Raw genomic sequence first — 14807 nt, forward strand, 5'->3', positions numbered from 1 at the left:
ATACCCTTTCTCTTTCCTGAAGGGAAGCAGTGACTGGCTTATGCTATGCCACTTGTAATATCCACTCAGAAAATATTACGCCTTCTGAAAAGGAGATTAACCTTGCAGGCTTTACCCTCCTTTTCCTACTCCATGTCATGACTCTGCTTTATCAGAATTTCAGATCACGATTCCACCACCTTTGGTAGAAAGTCTATTTCCAGAACAAATTTTTGTTTTCCTCTTTGAAGCCATTTGTTTTGGCATACAATTCCCACCTGTTCCAGAACTGAGATAAATGCAAGTTTCAGCAAAGATACAGTTCACTTCCCCCCTCTATAACCAAATGTAACTCTACAGTATCAATCCTAGGAGATACACAGGTCTAATGCATGCAGAACTAGTCTTTCATCTTTAGGTCTAGATGTGGACTCACCTGACACAACTTAGGAAAAAGCCATACCTTCCCAGCAGCATACTTCCTGAAGAGATTTTTCTCCCTTGATATAAGGGATTTCAATATTATTTTCCTGTTCAAACTCCTTTGTCTTCCAGGATCACAAGGTTTTCTATTGTATGATGTAGAGCTGCTGAGAATAGCTTCTCTTTTTTGTTAGGTATTAATGCATATTAGCCATTTGTAAATAAGGTGCTATTGAAATACGTGCATCTGGATAACGTATTAACATCAACATTTATACCTTGGCTTACAGTTACATCATGGACACAGATAACCAAATCCAGTCCATTCACAGGCCAGTTCCCTCTTCTGATTATTAAGTCTTCTCTGTTTTTCCTTAACAATGTGCATAGCCTTCAGTAGGAAGTCTGTGTATGCAATTTCAAGCCATGAAATGTTCTTTCTTGTTCCTTCTTCATCTCCTGGATGACAGCCCACAAAACAAGCTGAACACATCCAGCACCACTGCATGACCTTCTATACTGGCCTGTTGAACGTGACGACAGCGTTACTTCTCTGGAACCTGCCAAAACAAGTCTTACGCTGTGATGTATAAAACTGTAAGCAATTCCCTCTTTCCAACAAATTGAGAACCTCAAAGGGATACCATTTCTTTTCCGATGGCTTAGGTTTTGCTCATAAGACCCTAGCTTTCATCTTGGTTAGCAGTGAATCTGAAGGAATGGAAAACACTGAAGTATTGTGGTATGTCTGGAATATGAAAGATACATTCTGTTGCTTCTTTGATGTCTCATGAAAGAAAACTGAAAGAATACAAATGCAATATCATTAAAACACATTACTAATCCAGCAGGAATGGAGAGGCTTGCACATTACAAATTTTTGCTCAATGCTACTTCAAACTATGATTTGTAATCTATTGAGGAAACTGTCAGGAATAATGGCTTTCAATATGACAATTAATTTTAAACTTTATTGAGCGAAATATGGATCACAATTTTTTACCACCATTTTGAGATACCTTGAAGTGGCAGTTGCTGGTTAGAGAACAAAAAGCCAAATGGCATGGTTTAGATATACAGAAAATGGAAGATAATGATGCATGAAATAAACAGAGAAGAATTGAGGAAAATACTGGAAAGTGGAAGTGCAGAAAACAGTTTGACCCACCAGTGAGCCTAGTCCTATTTCTATGGAAATGAGCTCATTACTGCTAATTTTTTTTTTTTAAGCTCCTAGTTGATTCGTGAAGTGCTTTTTGAATTCTGATAAGGGCTTCATGAATCACTGAAAAAAAACATTTGAACAAAATATCTAGAGTCAAATGATTACCAACTCCCATAGATTAATCAGCTGTCTGAGTACTTTATATAACAGATCATGCACTAGGAGAGCCAGCTTTTTTCCCCTGGTATCATAAGTCTATAATGTTTCATTCTGCAAAGAAAAGGAATCATGCTTCTGAAACCTAATTCTGGATGGTTACTCCATCCAAAAGCCTATATTAAATAGGAAAGACATCTTTGATTTTTCTCCCCTGCTGTTTCCATGTTTGATCTGTTTTAAAAATCAGCATCACGAGAATTGGCCATAGAATTGCTCTCAGAAATAAGAGCATCTGTGGTATCCATACAAACAGTGCTTTCACATTTGTAACCAAGTCAGTATTGGCTGTAGGCACCCCTAAGCAGGCAAGGGAAATGCCCCAGGGCCCAACACTGGTTCTTCTTAAACCTTCAGGATGCTGAAATACAAATCAAATAAAGCAATGGATTTAAATAGCAAGTAAACTTTATTTCTTTTATAAATCCAGCAATTTTTTAAGACTGCCTATAGACAAGAGCAGAGTACATGTCTGCGACAGCCAGATTTTTAACTGAATGGTGAATGACTTTACATGTTATACATACAGCATCTACACTGAACATCTTTTATTAATTCTCTTAACACTTTAAAAAAAATGTCTGTGGCAAATTCTGTGACTGTCTGCTAATTCGCCTTGTACTAATTTTCAAGGTGTGTGTAGGTCACTAGCATTCTCCAGCATACATCTTGTAACAATGCACTTGTTAGTAATCACACAAAATAAATCTAACCCTGTTGCATGTAAGTGCGTTGTCTCTCTTTTCCAAAACACCTCACAATTAAAAACGACTGTATATCATACTTCAAAGGTGACAAATAGAACAGAAATAATCAGTCCTCATCAGAGATGCACAGGTCATGGTGTCCTGTGATGTGCATTCATTAAACAGTTATAGGACTCTGCACTGTTCATTTCAAACAATGGGTTAAGTGACATTTGAAGTGTGAGTAATTGGATTGTCTTTTAAAAACTTTAGAGATGGGTGGACATGCACACACACACATACACACACACACACCCGCCATTCTGCAGTTATGGCAGACCTTAGATGATTTTCATTTTAAGACCAACAGGAGGCTGAGAGATAAAGCTCATGATAATTTACATGAGGTATTACACTGGTGTAAATAAGAAATAATTCGTCATATATGACTCCACTGAACTGGCAGAGACTTAGACTGATTTAATTTTTATAGAATGCAGAATTAATTTTGGAAGAAGGTTATAAAATTATAAAGCATTATGCTATTCAGTTGATAGCATTATTAATAATGCAAAGACAGTACTTTCATTGTATATGCTCCTATACATTTGGGCAGGAGTTGTGAGACACCAAAGCTGCTTTGTTAAAGTACTTCCAAGGTTTTCTTTTTGCATCTCACATTTCTACACTTCTCAGGGCACCAGAAGCCTAAAGAAATCAGCATTTGAAGAAAAAACAGACAGAGGATTGATGTGGAAAAGGAAAATATCAAAAAGCTATTTCTCTTAGCCGTGAACTCTTATGACAAACTTGTAGAGGTGACTACAAGTCTGGAGTGAAAGTTTGTGTGCTCTGCTTATGAAGTGCAAACTGAAGGTCCAAAAGCACTCTGGTATTTCTGAGACCTTACACTCCCAGGCTTTTTAATTGCATCTTGATTTTTGACATTCTTGATATCTCATTTCCTAGTTCCCTAAGGGAAGACTATGTTGTAGGATGGAAGAACAATTCATTATTTTGGGTTATTGAGAAAAAGATAAACAATAACAAAGAGATTATTTTGTCTTTATTTATTTCCACTTATAGTTGGGAGTAATGATACTTTTTTTTCTATTCAGTTCTGAATTCAAGATGATGACACTCATTCAAACTAAATCAAAATACAATAATATAATTACAAATTAACAAAGAGCAGTATTCCCTTACGCGAGGTGCAATGCAGACATACACCATGTAGTTACCATTCCAAAATTTAAAGGACAGGTGAAGCAGAGGAAAATGGTAAAAACAGAAGTATCTTGTTTAGTGCTGCCAATCAGATATTGGGGAAGAAACCCCTTACTTTCTTCTGTATTTTAATTATTTCTATGGGGTTGTTATAACAGAGACAAAGATTTCAAAAAGTGAAAACTGAAATCACTGGGAAGAGAGAAGTGATCCTGGGAAGGAGATTAAGTTTGAGGTAGAAATACGCTAAGGAAGGCTGCTGGAAACAGTAGTGAGTCAGCACAAGGTAGAATGTTCAGAAGAAAAAAAAAAAAGTATTGCTCTTACATCTCAAATCATGCTATGCCCCCCCTGCTCTCTCTCACAGTTTTGGTTAGGCGAAACTACCCCCTTTCACAGCTGTACTTCCTAGCTCGAGACAGAAAACTCCACTTCAAGTCAGAGTCATCATGGAAGCCCACATTTTTTTTTAAAAAAAGTAGATGCAATACTGAATATTTACAGAGTTTGCAATTGTATTTAAGTATTAAAAAAAACTCTTGAGCAGATTGTGGCATATTCATACTGTAAAGATAAGGTACAATGTGCAAAGTTGAGTTAGAATTTGGATTTACAGACTTCATAAATGCTATTTGAATCACAAAGATTACCTGTCAAAACAATTTATAGTTCCTTTCCTCACTGAAGTCCTTTAAGTTCTTTTGCCTAATTTTGTTTTAAGGGTAAGAATTACATAATGCAGAAAATTACAGTTATGCAGCTTTGTATTACATACAAGGCTCAACTGATACTACAGAAAGCAAAATAGTCCACTTCTGCTGAAGAAATTTCACCAGCAGAAATCTACTTTGTGGAATTCCACCTGGCTTAATACAGTAACTGGAAGAACAGTATCCAAGCACTCTTTGCACAGCTATAGTCCTTTTTTCTCCAGATATTTAAGTAGCTGGACTTTATTCTTCTATTTGCCTGCACTTTTCTACTAGTATTTCATATTAGTTTGCCTTTTTCAACAGCCATTTGATTGGGTAGGCATCATACTTTTCCCATTTTGGTTTCAGTGTTTTAAGAATACTAAATCATAAAAAGTTATATTAAAAAGAAAATGCTTCTGTTTTCTCCTAGTTAAAAAAAAAAATAAATCATACAGAAATGTGAATGGGTCATAATTCTTTGTCCCTTTTTCTCTCCAGGTTAGAATATGGACAGGAGACAAGCTCATATGGGAACCCAAGTTTTGGCCAAACAAACCGTAAGGCTGGCTGTGCCACGGGCTGAGACTGACATTCTTGTTTAGCTCCCAACAGCAGCACTTAATTTCCTTAAAGGGGGAACACCGTTGCCATAACGCAGGTGTCCCAACCCACCATTTCTTGAGGGCTACAAGTATTCTCTAGCATAATGGTTTTTCAATAAACATTTAGCTAACCACACAGCACAGGTTTTGCTTATTTAGAGCTACTAGGTGACGTTAAGAGACTTGATGCACAAGAATAAATAGCTTCCCAATACCCCTTTTGCAGGTAAGCAAGTGCTTCATGGACACTCATGATTACAGTGCATACTGAGAGACGTGATGCCTGGATAAGGCAATCTTTGTGTTACAGCGTGGTTTGCTCTGTAACGTATTTGATAGTTCTGTCATTAAAGGTTTCAGTAAAGAAGCTTTGGTGGCTTCAAAGAGTCATTTAAAAACTTGTCCATGCTACATTAACATGCCACAAAAATAAAACAACAGAGCTACTTATTCCGAGTTTTAGCCAAGATAACACTACTTATGTGTCCACAAAGAGCAGCTGTAATGCTTCGCCCACCCAAAATATTCAGGTCTACTCGTGCTATACAATAAGCTAGAAACTCTTTATTAAAAAAATATTTACAGAGATGCCTCAGTTGTGTTTCCTTGCTGTGTGCACAGAACATATTATTCTTTCAGATTCCCTTTTTTCCCCCCAGGATAGACACATGCATGTTTACATTTTAAAAAATCCCCAACATATAACAATCCATGGTCAGTCAATATAAACCCACCAGAAAGATAATATCATTGATCCAAATACACAGTCCTGTTAAAGTTAGTGCCCTGAATGACTACATAAGACTAAGCAAGCCAGTACTCAAGCGTTTTTTTCCTTTTAATTGTATTGTGCCTTCTCTATCCTCCTTAGGAACATAATAAAATACTGCATTGTCAGTCTCTATGCCCTTTGCCTTTGCTCTGCTGTAGTATATTTACACCTCTTAAACAAGTAAGCTGAATTAAAAGCATTTACTCAAAACCTTTTTTTCTGTAATACTGATTACCAGTGTTTTCATCTAGAAAATTTTGAGTATGTTTCAGTTTTCATCATATTAATGTTGACAGACCTCCTTTATCATTACTTTAATTAACAGCAGGTAAGGGAGGCAAAGTGAGTATGATGCTATTCTACTTGATTTAAAGTCTGCTTGTGAGACTCTCTCTCAACTCGTAGTTGAAATTGTCTTATCTCATACATTCCCAGGATTACTGTTTCATGTAAATGTCATTTTTGCTGTCCAAAACATTAAAAAAAAACAACCCACACCAGTGTGATACAAGTACTGTCTCTTTCCGAGAGACATGAGGGAAGCTGTATGTAGGCTTTTGATCAAAGACAAGATCCTGACTTCAAAGTAACACCTCATCTGTAAATATATTACTCAGTACTCTTAGTAAAGAAAGGGAGACTCCTTGATTTCAAATAACCTAAGGCTAATACGGTGGGATTTGCCCGCATTCGCAGAGTTTAATCTTACTTCTCTGAATACTTATAGATAATTAGACACAAAGATTTTAAAGACTTTGGGTCGTAATCTCCTCTTATTTATGTAAGTCTGACAGACCGTAGTCCAGTATTTCACTGGAAGAACACCTGGCTTATTGTGGACTGAGAGAAGAATGTGGAAAATTTACAAATTTCAGAAGCATCTGAGAATTATTTTAAACCTAGGTCTTCCACATATAGCCACAGAAAGCAGTGGCTAGACACCTGCAGATGCTCTACCACTAATTTGGTTGGGGTCTTCTAATATTTTTTGTATCACTAATAGAGATGTCTTCATTATTTCTTTCATTGCTGCAGTCTAGAAAAGCACAACAAAATTCCAGATTATCTTCAATGGCTTTGAAGACACTGGCAAAGGACATTAAGTTATTTCATAGTATGCTAATCAGCATGGACCATGGTGGTAACAGATCATATAAACAATACTATTTAAGAGCCAGCTACAAGGCTGCTAATTGCACATGCAAAGAAGCAGTTTTGAGTGGGCACAGAGGGGGCAATTTTACCATCAACTGACAGTATAATCAATAGTGTGAGTGTGCAGATGCCACTCTCATCTGTATGTAGCCAACAGGAAACAGCCTAAGGCACTGAAATCAATGACACTTTTCTGCACAAAACCTTTTTTTCTCCAGAGGAAAAAAAAAAACAAACGTAATTCAGCGATCTAGGTATTGTTTATAAATCATATTAATTTCATTAAATTAAAAAAATAATAATCCAGCTATTGGAAAGAACCAAATTTTGGTTTTCAGGATTCTAAATGTTGAGGTTATTCTAAAACATCCTGTTGTTTTACTACAACTTCTTATGTCTCTCAAAAGTAGAAACAAAATTTTCCATGTACCTGAAGTGAATGTTCAATATGCTATAAAAAATGTAAAAGCTGTTACTTCTAATTAGGGATTAAAACCTCTTGAACATTCAAGACTGTTAATAAGATGAAACCAGCCTTTGTTTCTGCCATATTTACTCTCAAGGTGTGCTGCTTCTCATTTTCACTAAGTGTATTTGCTACAGTAAATGCATAGCAAAAATAGCTCAGAGTTCCTTGTCTGGATTTGAAAAAGATCATTTCCTCCTAGGTTTCTACACAATATTTTCACTATCAAAAAGTCAGAAATTTAGTATTTCACCCCATCTTCTCCTTCCTTCCCACACAGCTTACAAGTGTTATTATCATGACAGGCAAGAGCAAAGCTCTGTATGTTCTCCACGGTGTGCTACACTGCATGCATCCATAATGCAGTGCTCAGCTGTCTCTGCCTCCCATCACACCCTGCAGTGCCTCACAACCTGCTCTTTAGGAGAGACGGGAGCAACTTGCTTTCACTGTGTCAGCTACAGTAATATAATTGCCTTATGGACATCTGGGCCATACAGCAGAAGGTGTAGGCAGGAATGTACAGCCCCAGCATTTCCTAGCTCCTTCACATGACAAGAAAATGCCTGTTTGTGTTCTAAGTGTATCTGAGACTTGCGTCCAAACAACAGGCTTGTCCAAGGCAAGAGACTTATGGCAAATGTGACCCAAAGAAGGTGGTTCCCATCCTTTCTGTACCAGAAATCTAAAGTAAAACATTTCTCAATGTGAAAATGCAGATCGTGTGGCAGCTTTCTTGTTAGAGGTCTGCTCGAGACTTACAGCCATGGAACAAAACAAAACACGAGCCACTAAGTCCTACAACATTTATATAAAATTTGACCCTACAGAGATGTCCCCAATTTCCACAAAACCAGATCAGACACTTTCTGGACTTGTGCCGTAAAGACCTGACAGTCGCTGTTTGTGCCATTCGCACGGAGTACATATCCTTTAATATGCTTGGTTGCATTTTGCCATCTTTATACTACTGTCTTGCAGTGAAACTCCCACAACTTCTTGACGGGTGAAAAATTAAACGGTATAGCAGGCACAGAGGGAATTTGCAGTTTGTATAAGATTAGACTTAGCTGAAAAGCTAAAGGCATACCTGGAAACACTTTTAAAACATATAAAATTCATGAATACTTTTCAGTTTGCAGCTCAGACATAAATATGTGTAATGGGCATGTAACAGACATCTTACCTCTCCAGCATGGATATGTATCTGCTGCTTCAATCTCCCTTGGAAGCAAAGTGATTTAATGTGCTTTGCCTGGTAAGTCACCCTCCAGCAAAATAAATTTGATTTCTGCTGCAATCAAAAGGATTTAAACAAAATCACCTATCAGTTCTCCCTAGGTTTATTTATCCAAACGTCCATTTCAGTCTTTCTTTTCAATATAGAGAAATTATACAAGGTTTGTTTGAGGCAATCTTTACGATTCTTTAAGGATAGGTGTGAACTAGTCTTAGATGACTACATCATTCACATGCATCATATTTCCCGAGTCTGTGGTTACATGCAGCTCTCTGTAAGTCACTTACCCTGTTACGCTCATTTGCATCTCTCTGTCTCCTAAAAGCAAAGGTCTGGCAAGGAAAGGAGAGGGGACTCTGTGTTTCCTACCACTCTCCCACCATGCCCTGCACATACCATAGTCAGAAATTTCCAAGTGCATTAGTCTCCAAGTAAACAAGTAGAAAAAGCAGCCATGTGCTATGAAGCAATATCAGCTTTTAAAAGATATATTTCTAATTCTAAGCCTGTAGGTAAAGTTTTACATAATTGCTCCAGCAAATTTGTAGGCCCAGTCTTGGTGATCATTCAGTATCAGTGTGGAATTGCAGAGGTGCCAGACATACCTAATTTCTCTTTCCTTGTGTTATGACTAACTGCTTCAGGCATCACATATAGTGCATGAAAATCATTGCAAAACACCCTTTTGCTCAACAAAATACATTTTTAACCTTCCTGCTCTTTAACAATATTCAAACCATCAAAAGTAACCTCCTGCTAATTAGTTTTGACATATGATTTATTAAACAATGGAATCAGAGTATTTCCCATAAAAGAGAAACTGGCAGTAATATTTCTTAATTCAGACACGCAGGGTCTGCACGATTAATAAACCAGTGTAATAGTGTCCTGTGACCATGATTTTTTCACCTGTCGTTACTGAAGAAAATTGTCTAGCAACCACTGAATGCTCACACAGAATAGGTCATGATTATATTTTTCCATTAATTCTCCATGTCATAATGTTAAAATGCTCAAATCAAGGACATCTCAATGGATATTTAGACAAAGAGCAAGCTTCTTTTTTCTTCTACAGTATTAAACAAATTATTTATTCCACTCGATTCACACAGATAATTTTAAACAGTATTTCTAATAAACTTTAGGCTAATACGTTGAAAATCGTGTTTCCCATTTAAAACTGTACAATTTTCAAAACCGCCTAAACCTAGCAGCTCTTATTGTTATACTTGCTCACAAATCTTCATAAAAACTCACAAGGCGCTTCAGAAAATACTGATTCAGCAAATATTTCACAGCACTATCTTAATTTCAGCAAATTTACAACTTCAGGATGTACTATCACATATTTTAGCCCAGAATGAGGGAGGACTTACCTGTCCACAGAGATCACGTTGTGCAGGCAGCTGCAGGAGGTCAGAGCCCAGCTCTAAAGCAAGGAATTTGAACCTGAAATCTTGCACTGGGATTCTCAGGATCTGATGTCTGACAATTAATTTTTTTTAAAAAAGGTATAATCAAGTTCATCAAGGAAATGGGAGCTAAGGCTCTCAGACTTCCAGGATCCTCTATCCCACAGAACAAAATACTTACTGAAATCTGAGGAACTGTGTAGGATCTGCAGATACTGGAGGCTGAGAAGAAGTCTGTGAAAGCTGAAGTCAGTGAACTCTGTTTCAACTCAGAAAACTAAAGCTGAAGTGGGTAGTTTTGTTTCTATGATTGTTTGATTTGTTGGTTTAATACCTACGATTTGAAAAGTTCCTCCACAAAATTCTTAACAATTCCAGGTAACATTGTGAATCATAAAAAAAAAAAAAAACAACCAACTTTTCCTAAATTAATTTTCCCCAGAATATATCTACCAAAGTTTGGGATCTGTCCTTCAAAGTAGGACGCTGTACTGGAAAAATTAGGTCACTGACTTGTTTCCTCATTGAACATTTGAGAATCAGGCTTCCATTTGCCTAGGAATTCAATACCAGTCAAGTAACTTTCCCTACCGCTCAAGCATCTCATATTCCATCTCACTGGAATAAGAATGAAATAAGAATGTACCTGATATTTTCCACAAGTATTCTGCATCTGTTTTCATATAATATTTTACGCCCAATTTGGGTTACAATCGAGCTTAATTGTGCCAAATTATCAGCAGGCCATCTTTTGCTTGAAATCTTTTTCTTCTCTCTACTGTCATTTTTACAGGCAGCTCAGCAGATAATTTTATGCTACTGCAGTCACACAAGGCAGATTCTAATATTGATCTGAATTTTCCCCTTGAATATGATTTGCATTCTTAGCCTGATCTATTTTTTTTTCTTCCCATAGAACATGATTTACATTCTTATGTCTGGCTGCTTCATTCTAAAGCCATCTTGAAAAAGTCTCTTTCTAATCATCCTTCTATATTCATATGGGAATAACTCTTCCTACCGATGCTTAGGAGAGGAAAATCTCAAATAAATTGACGCTATTCTTGCAGACTATAATGACTGGAAACTGTATTTGTTGATGGAAATTAGAAACTTTTTTATAGCTTACTAATAATCTAGCTTTGGGACAGCTAATTACTAGGGATTGTTAGGTCTGAATACCGAGGAAGTGCATTCAATCTTCCGGCTGGTCTAAACAGGAAAAAAACAGCAAGATCAGCCAAAGACCATCCTTGTAGCACAGTAGTCTCCAGTACAAAAACCTTGTTTTACATGAAGCAGGAGAGATACATTTTCCTTGGATTAAACATAAGTAGGTTGGGGAAAAATTAATTTCCCTGTAACCATGGCCTATTTCTGCCTGCGCTCCCTACCCATTGCACATGTGTTAGAGGGGGCATCTTCATTCAGATCTATGAGCATGGCCTCGCTCCTTTTGGCCTGTTGGACACCCTGCAGAGGACACCCTCCTTCCTTCCAAGGCTAGCTCCTCTTTCCTGAGACACAGAATTGCACCCTTCAGGGACACAATCCATTATATCTGACTATCAAAATGAAGGGGGAACTAATAAAATCAAAATGTTTAAGTCTCATGAATTTTGCCCGAATTTAAAAGAACACCTGGGACAATGATCAGCGATGCTTCTCAGCTGATCTTCCTAAGTTCATTTCCTTTGTGATCTCAGTTTCTAAAAGCACCTAATTTTTAATTTATTTTTCTTTTAATATGAAAAGAAAGATGCCTTCTCAAAATTCTTTCTGTGAGGTCTGAATGACAAAACCTAATTTAACTTTCTACTTCATTGCAATCCCCTTACCATTCTTACATTCATCTTTTTCCACTTAATCGTTATTCACTAGCAGTAGTAAATATTATACTTACAGTTCTTGAACACAGCTGACATATGACAGTTGTTCAAAAACACTGGAAGAGGAGGAATAGGAAGCCACGTTTCCCTAGCATTCTTTGTAGTAGAAGTATTGTATCACACTAGAAAGACAATAAAGAGGTTTTGTACTTCACTAGTCTAGTTGGTTTTGAGTTTATTATTGCAGTGCATCGTATGGAAAAAGGAAATGGTCAGATTTTAGGAAACTCCAGAGAGGACTGACTCGGGCATACAAGCATGTTGAGTGCCTCACCCAACATAAACATCTGACTGGAACTTGATTACTTAAAATTTCCCCTAAGATGCCAGCATAAGAGTTTTAAATATATACTAAAACATTGCATTTTGCACCATATGCAACAGTTTCCCGCAGCTTAAAGCAAAATACAGTACTAAGGACAAAGGTTCATGTAGCTTAGAGTATTACTTGCCAATACACATTTAAGTGACAGGTAAAAACAGGAAAATCTGTGGTGGATTTCCTGCTTATATTAACTGAGTACTACTTTTTTTCAATTTATTTGAAGTTCAATTCATCTTTAAATAACCAAACAAAAGATATTAGTAAATTTTAGTAAGCTCCGCAACTGATTTGAATCATGAACACCCACAGATGCTCGCACCGAGTTCAATTCCCCATTCATACCTGCCTTTACCCACCAGCAGAAAAGACGGGTGAGCCAGAGAGGAGCTGTGACTCTATACTTTGCAAAGGGAGGGAAATCTGCCCTGGCATAGTGATTTTGTGGGACTGGCAGAATATCTTTCACATCATCAGAAACTGCATCTCAGTGGTGCTCCTTTCAGTTGTAACCCCTGTCAGGCCTCTCATCCATCAGCATGTTGAGTGGTACCATTTGGCAGAGGGACCTGCAAATCCAGAGTGTTTACCTAAATAAGCCACTTTCACTGCAGAACATGCCCTTAACCAGACCACAAGATCGCAGCACATGCATTTTTATACAGTGCAAAGTATTCAGAATTCAGTCCATCACTGGAATTAATGAGGTGATCTTACACAGCATTGCAATCTACAAATTACACATTTAACTAAATCACATTCGCCTGTGCTATAATTTATCAGGCTTTGTAACTTCCTAGGTCTTGTATTTGCCCAAACAGAGCTGAAGCCTGAAGTTAATAGCTTAGTGACCTTACACTCCATATACAGTAAGTTAAGAGATGTAGAAAACATTAGAGGTTGATTCGGATCTATGATGAGGCAAATCACTCTCCAGAGAGGCCTAAATTACCTTCTGGAAATGTCTGTCTCTTCGTTGATTATATAGCGAGTGGAGGATGATTAGGCTCCTAACCTGTGCAGTTAGAAGGAACGAATCTCTCCTGAGCATCCTTGGTCCTTTCTCAAACTGGGCCTTTTAGTCTGTAACATATTTTACGTCACCACTTTATTAATGATCATGTCAATACGCTCAGAGTTTTACTGAGATGAGAAACCAATGCACAATGTCAGACTATGTTCAATGGAGTTTAGCTTTTTCTTTTTAAAAGCACAAAAAAGAAACATGCAAGTATGTGGCTACAACTACAATACATAGCATTTCTGACTGTTTCATGCACGGAACTTCTTATTGCTGTTTTTCTGATTATTAATTTATTTCTTTGTTGCTGTTATCTTTTTGACCTGTATTCTCGATTCTGTTCTTCCAGAGCAGTTTCTTGGTGTTCTTCAAGCTGTGGTAGGCCATTAGTCTGTGCTTTTCTTTCCTGGTTCTATACTACCTCTTAGAGAATAGAGGTCATATAGATTTTTTAATATTATTTTATATTTGGAGATGCTTGCTTTCCTCATTATTTTAAGGTGTTAAGTAATTGCTCTCGACTTCTACCTATCATAACACAGTTAATGGGCTGGTTTCTTACAAAGGTCAGCCCTTTGAACGGCGTAGTACAGTCAGTCACGGGAATAGAAATGCAGCAAGTTAGTTACCCTGATTTCTCAGCCTAAAGATACTACATATTTCTAAAACAGCCTCTGACCTGTTAATCAGATTAGTGGAAAGACCTAATCCTCTGAAATACTGATTGCTCCTCAATAGTTTTTTTGTACTCCATACTGCCTGTAGTGTCTTTTACATTCAGCATCCTCTTTTGACCAGTAACACCCTCAAGTAATTGATTCTTTCCTATGTCCTGTATTCTATCAATGAAAATATTACAAACAACGCACAAAAGGAACCTAAATATGCACTATTAAAACAGAAATCCTATAATGAACAGATAACTTTTGGAATGAATTTGTTATGAATATAAATTTAATATCACCCAAGCTGCATTTTTATTTATGCCTGTATCTTGTAAGTATTTCTTACTTGGCACTGGTGTAAAGACTAATTTATTAACAAGTTTTAGCAGCTATTTCAGTTCCTTTAAGCAGCTTTGGAAGGTGCCTGTGCTTTCTACAGCCAAGTGTTTTTGTTCATGACTAAATTCATGTGTCATTTCATACATTATTTTTATGTATTTTATATATCTATATATAAAGATAAATAGAAAATACTAAAAGTCCAGCAGCTACTTACTTTAACCTGGCAACGTAAAGTTGCCATCTGTATTGTGTGCACCAGTTTGTTAGGAAATCCAGGGACTCTGGAAGAGTTTTAATCCATGCAGTTGGTACTCTCAAGTGTCAAAACATCTCCATTAGTGGCACACCAACACTTTGCCAAGAAATAAAATGTCAAAAGCCTTACGGCACTTCTGAAACCATCACCAACACCAAAGCAACAAATCTGACACTTGAGATTATCATTGTAGAGGGGAAAAAAACATAACCCTTTTCAAGACCAGCACAACACATGAATCATTTCAGAAACAACTCAATGTTATATGATGCAT

The 14807-nt window shown here is 37.0% G+C and overlaps 1 long non-coding RNA gene across 1 annotated transcript; it reads right to left on the reverse strand.

Moving 5' to 3' along the window:
- Window positions 1–11844: 11844 nt before the first annotated feature.
- On the reverse strand, window positions 11845–14740 carry LOC119157911. Its single transcript, XR_005107697.1, has 3 exons — window positions 13202–14740; window positions 12595–12818; window positions 11845–12049 (listed from the first exon to the last, which is right to left on the reverse strand). It is a non-coding gene; the product is annotated as an uncharacterized LOC119157911 (long non-coding RNA).
- Between the last annotated feature and the right edge of the window lie 67 nt (window positions 14741–14807).

This window comes from Falco rusticolus, chromosome 15 (assembly GCF_015220075.1).
Source record: "Falco rusticolus isolate bFalRus1 chromosome 15, bFalRus1.pri, whole genome shotgun sequence".
In the NCBI taxonomy this organism is placed as follows: domain Eukaryota; kingdom Metazoa; phylum Chordata; class Aves; order Falconiformes; family Falconidae; genus Falco; species Falco rusticolus.